The sequence below is a fragment of the Urocitellus parryii genome, chromosome 1, assembly GCF_045843805.1.
Source record: "Urocitellus parryii isolate mUroPar1 chromosome 1, mUroPar1.hap1, whole genome shotgun sequence".
Taxonomy (NCBI): Eukaryota; Metazoa; Chordata; class Mammalia; order Rodentia; family Sciuridae; genus Urocitellus; species Urocitellus parryii.
Window position 1 is genome coordinate 281,851,157 of NC_135531.1, and position 10,022 is coordinate 281,861,178.

Consider the following 10,022-nt stretch of genomic DNA (forward strand, 5'->3'; position numbering starts at 1 on the left):
GCAACCTGAGGGCAGACTTTCCACAGGACTCCTGGAGACGGAGTCGGAGCGGGAGGCGGGTGCACTGCTGGGGAGGGTCACCTTGGCCTTCTTCTCGACCTTGCTTCAGGGTCAACAGCCGGGCTCTCATCCAGGGGGTCTGCAGTGGTGAAGTCCCTTATCTCTGAGGCTGGGCAGACTGCCCCCCTCTGTGTGGGTGTGGGATGCGCATCATCAGCTCCAGGAGGGCGCAGGGGGTGGTCTGGGAGGTCTCAGGTGGGGAGAACCAGGCAGGAAGCCCCCTGCCCCACACAGTGCTGCCCGAGGACCGCCCACTGTGTCCTGCACGTGAGGAAAGCTCCAAGGAGGCACATGTTCCCAAGTGTCACTTGATTTAATCCTTCACCACCATTGGCATGTCCTTGTACACGGTGACGTAAGCTGTAAGCAGCGGGCTCAGGAAACAAGTCAATACTCAAGCATTTGTTGACGAGCGGGTTTTATTTTTAGCAGAGAAGCTGGCCGTGTGGGAAGCCACATGGAGGAGGCTGAGCTGTGACGGGAGCCACCTCATCTGCCAGCTGCAGAAGTGCCGTGACTACCGAGAGGAACCCCAGGTGGCTGTGGGGGGCGGGGCTCTCCCTGGAAGGGTCTCAGTGCCCAGGAGGAAAGCTCTCCGTCTAACGTGGTAGGAGCGGATGGGTCTTTCCATCTCCCGTTGTCCAGCCAGCCCAGCGGTCCACATCCCCAGAGGGTTCGCCAATCTCCAGCCCTTGGAGATCTCGGAGGTCTCCACCTTCTGAAATCCATGCTGTACAGAATTCTTTCCCCTGTGAACAGAGACCCACAGGTATCAGGAAAGCTCCCAGGAGGGACCAGAGGAGGGGCCAGGGCTGTCTGGAGGACAGGGTCTGACCTTAGTGGCCTTCCTCAGCCTGAACCAGGCTGGTGGGTGAGCCAGAGACCTTTGGTTTAAGGGCTCTTTCCAGTGGCCCTCCGGGGCAGTGGGTGGGCCTCCACTAGCCTAGGTGGGCAGGGCATGGCTTTGCACAGCCCCAGGGAGCCGGTTACGCTGGGTTCCGGGTCACAAGTACCCTATAAACCTGTGCAGGACAGCAGCCCTGCCCTGGGCAGGGTTGGAGTGAGGAGGTGGAGTTGTGATGGAGCCAGGGGGCCTTTGGGGCAGGGCCTCTGAGACTGGCCTCCTTTTCCTGGTTGTACTGGGCCTGGTTTGCTCCCTTAAGGCAGCCTTAGGAGAGCCACTGGCCATTCCCTCGCTGTGCATGATGGACAGTGCACAGAGGGCTCTGGTGGCTTGTATGTCCTTGCTATGGGGATGTGGACAATGTGTCTGTCCAGTGTGTCTGTCCTCTGTGACCCTCCCAGAAATGAGTCTGGACATTGTGAGGAGAGGTTCTGGGATTGCCTAGAACAGGAAATTGTTAGGAAGCCCTGGCCAGCTGGCCTGCCACTTTCCTCCTGTAGCTCCAACCCTGGACACACACTGGACCTTCTCATCTCCACATCCATCCCCACCCCTGCAGCCCCTGTCACCCCCTATCCAGGGGCCTACACTCACACCCCCTGCTGGCTCCAGACCCGCTTCCCTTCACCCTCCCGTCCACTCTCACCAGCTCCCGAGGTCCCACCCACAGCTCTTCCCGGGGCCCAGTGGGAACCCACCACACGAGTCAGGCCTGGCCCTTCTCCCTATGGGTACCCCTGGAGAGCTAGAACACAGTGGACATAGCCAATGGGGCCACCCACTGCTTTCCAACGTCCCCTGGGTGCTACTACCCACTTGCCAACTTGATGCTGGTGACCATGTCCTCTGGCTATTCTGGACCATGCTCTCTTCTCAGGTCTTGCTTCATCTCTTCCTGAGCACCCGCCTCTGAGCAGAGCATGTTGGACTAATGATCGGCTGAATTCCAGCAGTTTCCTGGGATTTGCCTCAAGTTTGCAGCTGGACACAGGTGGGTCCTCAGAGCATCCGTCGCCGGCCATCCGGGTGGGCTGTGCACTTTAGGGGCTTGTTTCAAAAAAATCTTCCCTGTTGTCAGATGTGGATTCTGTTCTATGCTTTATTTTAGAAATTTTAAGGTTTGCTTCTTACTTTTAGTGAGTCCACCCCTTTGGAATTTACATTTTTCAGAACTACAGTGATGCTTTGGTGAAGAGTATGAAGACGTTGTATAGTGCACCCAGTCCCCATCCACAGGGGAGTGGCATCTTGGTGCCTGCCATCTCACACGGAGAAGGCTCTGTTTCTGGCTCTCTTTTCTGTCCTACCATCTTCTCCCTTAGACCTCCTAAGGCACCATTTGGCTTTCTGTAGTTTCAGTTACCTATGATCCACTGCTGTCTAAGAGTTCATAAATTGTAAACCCTGTGCCTTTCTGAACTCCACACCACCCTGCTTGACTCTCCTGGAATGTGAATTACCCTTTGTCCCGTGTGTCCATGCTGTCTATGTAGCCCGCCTGTTAGTCACTTAGTAGCATCTTGGTTATCAGATGGACATGGTGTGCAGTGCCTGTGATCAAGTATTAACTTAATAAAGCATAACGGTTGTGATACTGGCAATTTGTAACAGTATTTTTGTAGTCACTCTATGTTGTTATTAGTTGTTAATCTCTTACTGTGCCTAATTAATAAATCAAACTTTATCATAAGTATCTATGTATAGGAAATAAACATGGTGTATGCACAGGGCTCAGTGCTATCTGTGGTCTCGGGTCCATTGGAAGTCTTGGAACATATCTCTTGTGGATAATGGGCGCAACCACACTGCAATCTTATTATGTCTGTCCATTTTAAATGCTCTATCACTGTTTTTCTAAACCACAAAAGTATAAGGTACAGACTTTATGATATTTCATCTAATGATTTTAGTAATCATCAACTGAGAATAAGGGCATTCTTCTATGGAACCAGAGTTGGGAAATTTACTTTGATAAGACTAGTACCTATTGTACTATATATATGTAAATTGTATCAGCTGTCTCATAAGACCCTCCACAACTGCTTGTGTTGTTGTTGATTTAGGATACAATCAAGGATAACATGTTGCACTTGGTTGTCACTCTTCAATCTCTTTTAATTAAGAACAGATCCTCAATCCCTTTTTGGCTTTTTGGGATCTTTTTTGAAGAATCCAGGCATAATGTGGCAGGGGGCATAACCTCCAATTTGGATTTTTAAGGAGAACACATTAATATATCCCTATTAGAATATCTCTTGAAGGTTCTTGTTGCATACATATAATAGATTAAGAAATTACCTTCTCTTCCTTTAGTCATTGATGGATATTTAATATCAAATGCATGGTTTTTGCATTCATTCAGATCACCACAGGGTTTTTCTTGGCTTGTTTCCATGGTGAGTTGCGATTTAGTCCTGGATTTTCTAATGTTAAACCATCCTTGCATTCCCAGGACACATCCAACTTGGTCATGACTTACATTTTTTTCCTGTGCATTGTAGGATTATATTTGCTAGTATTTTATCTAGAATAGTTGAGTCTGTGTTTGTAGTTTTCCTTCTGCCCTATCTTGTTTAGCTACCTACCGTCCTACCACAGGAATGCTTGCCTCATGAAGGGGGATAGTTTTCCCTGGTATTCTGCTCCTTGGAGCACACTGGTAAAAATAGAAGCTTTGGTAATCAAAAATTGTAAATCATCCACCACACACAAGATTTTAAATACATGAGCTCAAATTGTTCATTTATTTTTGCTTTTTAATCACTACTGATTAGTTTCATTCTTCTTTTTAATATTTTTATTAATGTTTTATTTCCTGAGAATAAACTTTTTAATTAGTCATTTGTAAAGAATCAGCTTTTGATTTCTGCTTCCCCTTCTTGCTTACTTAATTACTATTTCAGTGATTTCAACTTTTTTTTATTGTCTTTTTCCCCCACAGATTCATTTTCCTAACTATTTAATTCTTACCTCATTAATTAAAAATCTTGTTTGTTTTTAAATATGTGTGTATATTTACTGTTTTAAATTTCCTGTGATACACCCTGCATCTGCCTTCTACAGACTTCTATGTAGAGTTCTTCCTTGTCATTCGGTTCTCATTGTTTATAATCTCCATTACAATTCCTTCCAGCCCCATGAATTATTTAAGTGTTATGTAGTTTCCAAATGTATGGGTGCATTTTAGCTGACTCCAAAGCTTTCTAAATTCTTTGTCAGCTGCTTGTTTTCTAATCTTGGGAATTTTGCAAGACTTCCTTTGTGAATCACTCCACATGTGCCTGATTTAAAAGCATACATGTGTGTTCAAAAAGAATGTGTCCTCTGTATTAGTAGGAGCATGGGACATACAGTAATATATACCGAGGTCTGTCTGCTATGGTGTTTCAATATTTTTTTATTCTTACCGATATTTTGAAGCTTAATTCCTCTTTAGCAGGAGAAGTGGAGCAGTTTCTGACTCTGGATCTGCCGACGTCTTGCAGTCCTGCCAACTTTTTGTCTCTTGTGTTGGGATGATGTTGAGAGATGTGTGTGGGTCGAGCATTACTGACCTTCCTGGAGAGTTATTGCTTTTATCATATAAAATAGTCTTTTTCATCCCTAACAATACTTTTGCCTTAAAATCTGTGTTTTTCTAACATTTATAAGACATCCAACTTTCTTTTCTTTAGCAACTGACTGTATCTTTTCCTGTCTCTTTGCTTTCGGCCTGTTTCCAGGTGCATGGTGGGGGCACTGGTGACAGTGTGCAATGAGCACGTTTCTGCGGAGGTGAAAGTGGGCTTACGTTTGCCCCTTCCCTCTGGAGGCCTATGTTCTCATGTTTCCCCTGGGCTGTGCCTCAGGGGCCCATCCAGCTGCGGCTGCTCCCTCCTTCCTACCTCAGGGTCTGTGGCTCAAGCCCCTTAGTCCTCCAGCTGGTCCTCTGGCAGGACCTGAAGAGGATCGGCCAGGTTCTCTGAGGGCACAGTCAAATCCCTCCTCTTTGTGGAGGAGTGTGGTCCTTCCCCGTCTCTCTTGGGGGGTGGTGAGCTGTAAGCACCACCGTCACCAAAGACACCTCCCAAACCCCATGCCCCCTCCTCTTTCAGCTCTGCTGCTTTGTGAGTGTGTGTAGGCTTAAAGCTCCAGGCTGGCTCTCAACCATTTCCTTTGTGAATCTGGCACTTCATTTAGGATTTTCACATTGATTTCAATTGAGGTCAAAACTAGAATTTTAGGATCTGTGGTAGTTAAAAGAAATCTGTCTTTAGAAATGTAAATCTAATTCATTTACATTTATTGTGTTTATTGATGCATTTGGGCTTGTTTTTTTTTTTTTTTTACATGCTTTTTGGTTTTATTTTCTATATACTATCATTTTCCTTGTTGTTTTTTCTTCCCTGACTTGGCTGGACTGGAAGTTTTCCTTATTTCCTTGCTCAACCTTTTGAAAGCTAAGTATTCTTTATTGGCATTTTAAGTGGTCACCTATAGCATTTAACAAGTGACTTACTCTATATTTTTCACAAACAAAATAGGAATCTAGGAAGACTTTAATTTTCCTCTGAAATTCCTGCTTCTTTTTCTCCCATGTTATTAATCAGAATTTTAATACCTGTTATTTTTAAAAATAATTTGTTGCTCATCATCATTATTTTTTTATAATGAAGATATAACCTGGGTTGTTTATAATATTTAAAGTTCAATACTGAATAACATTTTTAATTATTTGTTCACTGAACTTTATTACACTCCTTTGTTGTTTTGGGGGATTCATTTTTCTTTATGTTAAAGTTCATTCTTCAGAAGTTAATGCAAGGGTCTAGACAGTGGAAATCAGACTCGTATTCACATTAGAAAACTTCCAAACCCTAGGCTCAGCTTCAGTTAGACCCCAGGGACCCACCTCCTCTAGCCACACCCCACCTGCCTGCATTTACCCCCCAGTTGATCCCTACCCGGGGATCAACACACTTACTAGGTTGAGGCTCTAGACTTGCTGCAGTGGCTCACACTCGGGCTCTGGGAGAACACCCGTATTTAAACCATGAAACCCCATCTTTGGGGTGAGTGCAGACCTCACCACTGAATGAGGCTCCCTAGGCGACCCCACACATGGACACGTGGGGACTGCTGTCCTTTCACAGTGAACACTCCCATCTCTGCGGGTTTAAATATGTCTACAGCAGCTGACTTGAGCAAAGGATTCCAAGCTGATGGTTCTTTCCTCAGCATTTTGAGTCTGTTACGGAAAGACTTTGGCATATTCACGTTGACAAAGCCTCTGCTGCTGGTCTTTGGTTTCCTTCAGGTTTTGTGAATGTTTTGCCTTTCCCTGGTGCTTCTCATCACGTGTCTTTTCTGGAGGCTTCTCATCTCTCTGTGAGCTTCAGCTTGAGCCCTCATTTTTCAATTAGGGTGATTTTCTGCTGTTATCTCTTAAACGCTCCCATATCGCATTTCCTTTACTCTCTCCTTCCAGAACTCCTCTTATATGCCTCTTAAAGACATCCAACCAATCTTTCATGTTTCATCGTTCTATGCTGCGTTCTGGGTGATATCCTTAGATCTATGTTCTAATTCATTGATTCTCTCTTCATTTATGTCTAGTATACAGTTTAAGCCACCTACGGATTTTTTTTTTGATGATTATTTATTTCAGTAACTGTGCCAGGATTTCCAAATGGATCTTTCTTAAACCTGAAATTTCTGTTCCACATAATAGTTGCTATTCATTCTGTTGCCATGAAGTCCAACAACTTAATTTTAGAATTCTTTTTAAGTCATTCCATTTTCTTCTTATATCAATAAGTAAGAATTCTCCAATGAGTGGTTCTATTAATTACCTATGGCAATAGATTTTGTTAAGTGTTTTATACTTTTATTTAAAAGTTTACTATGCCTGGGACCCAGGTCCTGGAGCAAAATTGTGTTTAATTGTGTAACTACAGATAGCTGTGAGCAAGCCCCAGAAAAAGATAAAGGTTAATATCCAACAACTTTATTAAAAGCAGAGCTTACACAGGTGTATAAAGAAAAAAGTGAGTCCCAGGAAATTCAAAACAGGAGTTTCAGAGAGTGTTTCATAACCTGATTATTCAACCTCAAATGTAGTGAAGAAGTGCGAAGTAAACTAAGATAACAATATCATCTTCACTCATAAAGTTACAAGAACTCAAGAGATGTTAATGTTTAGTGAGACAGGCTTTCTTGCACTGCGGCAGGAAGGCAACTTTCCGGCAGTGTGGGACGGTGCAATGATGATGTCACAAGCCGACTCGGCGTTCCCCAAGTGCTGGTCTGTGTACGTCACAGGTGTGAAACACGTGCAGAGACCAAGATTGCTGTATCTCCATGTATTTATACATGGATGGTTAATTACATTACCATACATTTTTATTCCAAAGAGTTTTATTGAAGGAGGAAAAAGTTCCCAAATACAGAATTTTAAAGCAAAACAAATGGAATGTTAACAAGGCAAGAATGTGCCCAGAGCATCATCTGGACAGAGCTACATGCACACGTCAAGAGCCACCTCTCTGATGGTGAGACTGGGGGAAATCATTTTTTTATGTCTCTTTGTACTTTCATGTACTTTCCAATTTTTTTTACAAGGTGACATTATTACTATAATCAATCTAAAATGCTTACGTGATGGGAACCCAAGCCTGGCCAGGGTGGACGCTCTCACAGGCCCATGCCAGTTTTCTGACCGAGTCTTCAGACAGCTGAGTGGCCCTGGCCACTTCCACCCGCCCCGGCAGCTTCTCTCCCTCCAGCCCAGCTGAGCGGGTGGTTTCCGGCTGTCCTCTTAGACACATCGCTGATGAACCCCAGCTTCTCAGGCAGCTGGTTCCTTGGGCCCTCTGCCTCAGGGGAAGTCCTCTGGTGGGAACCGTGGAGACATATTTGGTGATATTGGTTAGTGACTTTGTTGTAAAACTGCCTTTGAGAGCTCCTGGCTCTGGACAGTGGCAGATGCTATTTACTTTCAAATCTGAAAAGCCTGGAAGTGTGCAGCCAGTGTGTTTGGCCCCCGGGGAACGTTTGGCAGTCCATGGAGACATTGCTGATTGTCACAGGGGCAGGGGTAGGCCAGGGGTAGGTGTCTGGTGAGTCGAGGCCAAGAATGATGCTAACACCTCACAAGGCACGTGCCCCACAACGCAGGATTGTGAGACCCCAATGCGAGGGGTACCAGGACAGACGCTGGCTTAGACATGCAGGGATTTATAAGCTCTTGTTTGCAAAACTTATAAACCTTTATAATTGTTTTTCGCTCTTTAGTACAGGAAGAGTATTATCGATGATTTTTATGCCAACACATAATACTTAAATTGATTTATTACAAGCAATTTTAATCTTCAAAATGTGCTTTGTTAATAAAAATAATGGCATTGAATAGCTGAAGAAGCTACTGGCAGCTTCTGAGGACTGGAGAGGTGTTGGTGTGAAGGCTGATGGGAGTGGAACGGCATGCTGGGAGGTTGTCTGGGGGTCTCTATCAGCCCCTCCTGGAGTGAGGGTCCTCAGTCTCTGGAGCCTGGCCCCCAGCCTGGCCCCCTTCACTCCCTGCTCTGGCCCGTCCTGCAAGGATCATCACAGAGACGCACAGCAGACTCACGCAGAGGGCCCTCCACAAGGGCAAAGTGAAGACACATGTTCTGTCTTTGTTCAAAACAGTAACACATGAGAGTCGGCCTGATTTACGTCATTTTGTGTTTCCGTTAGCAACAGCCTCTGCATGAAGCCAGGGGCGGCCTGGAGATGCTTTAGGAGGGCCGCCTGCCCTGTTCCGGGGTCGGGAGATGACCTGGCTGTGGGAAGATCCCTGGGGAATCCACTGTGCAGCTCTGAGACACCCCAACTCTCGCCTTGACCTCTCCATCTGCCAAACAAAGAGATGGTGCCCGAGACTCCCCTGGTTTCCAGGCCTGTACAGTGCCAGGGTTTGGAGCACGATATAAAATCTGCAAGAACGGCGCTGTCCATCAGCCGCGGGACCGGCAGAGCGTCCCTTCAGCACTGTTCCTCTTCACACCTGGAGATGGATTCAATTTTCTTTCCACAGTTTTTCTGAAACCAAAGTGGCCTGACTCATGAGTTAATATGGGCTTATTTGGGATGATCTTAGCAGGCAAACAAGTTCAAAGAATCGTTTGATAGGAAATGAAAACAGAAGCCAGTTGCATATGGATGTTGGAAATAAATTTATAAATTAAGAGTTATGTCAACTTTCTTTTCTGCCCAGTGTTTCTTTAAAAAAAAAAAGCGGGGGGGGGGTAGTTTAGAATAAAAGAATTTGAGCTCTTCACATTGAGTTGCTGAATTTTTATTTAATTAATAACTGTCGTTGGCCATTTTTCATCTGGTAAAGTAACCTAACCAGGAAACAATCAGGAAAACATTACTCTACATGTTGCCAATAAATTAGAGTTTAGCAACTGAAGACATCTGAGTTTGGTTGTCCTTGATCTTTTCATGGACCATTAGGAATAATTTCCACAGGGTTCTCGCAGGTGGAGGGAGAAGCTGGGAATGCGAAGACTTTGAGCCAGACCAGGACGGCAGAGCGGGGATTGGCTACACTCTGACCGAGCTCAAGTCCACCCCCACGTGGGGAGGCTGGCCTCCGGACTGCTGAGGTCCTTGCAGCCCGTGGACATCTCTAAAGGTGGGTGTTAGGTCTGTGGACCGGGTGTCTGGTTCTTTGGGGCTGCTTTGGGACACATGGCAGAATGAAGAGTTGTTGGCTGCCCCCAGACCTGCCCTGGGGTGCACACCTGGGCATATCATGTGCCACAGGGAATACGATGGGTCTCACCCCCACAATTAGGTGATTATGCAGCACTGTTGACTTGAGGAAGGAGAGATGGCCGAGTCAGGCTCCTGACACGAGATCTGAGTCTGGAAGTCAGAGCCAGGGAAAGCCGGAGAACTGAAGAATGAACAATTCAGAGCACCCAGCAAGGCTTCGGGAGTTGAGAAAGACCCCGGCTGTGACCAGCAAGGAGGCGAGACCCCCATCGTCCAGCCACAGGAGGCGAGACCTCCATCACCCAGCCTCAAGGAG

At 45.9% G+C, this 10,022-nt stretch overlaps 1 long non-coding RNA gene across 3 annotated transcripts in view; it reads left to right on the plus strand.

The window, feature by feature from the left end:
• The window catches only part of LOC113187941 (uncharacterized), a 48,294-nt gene extending 39,100 nt beyond the window's left edge, over positions 1-9,194 (plus strand). The window contains exons 3-5 of one of the 3 annotated variants that reach the window (XR_013342161.1): positions 490-596; positions 1,842-1,955; positions 2,135-2,541. This is a non-coding gene — a long non-coding RNA (uncharacterized LOC113187941). Of the gene's footprint in view, positions 1-489; positions 830-1,841; positions 1,956-2,134; positions 2,542-8,680 lie in introns of those variants that run through there. The other 2 variants (XR_013342162.1, XR_003301476.1) reach the window with 2 other exon arrangements.
• The last annotated feature ends 828 nt before the right edge of the window (positions 9,195-10,022 follow it).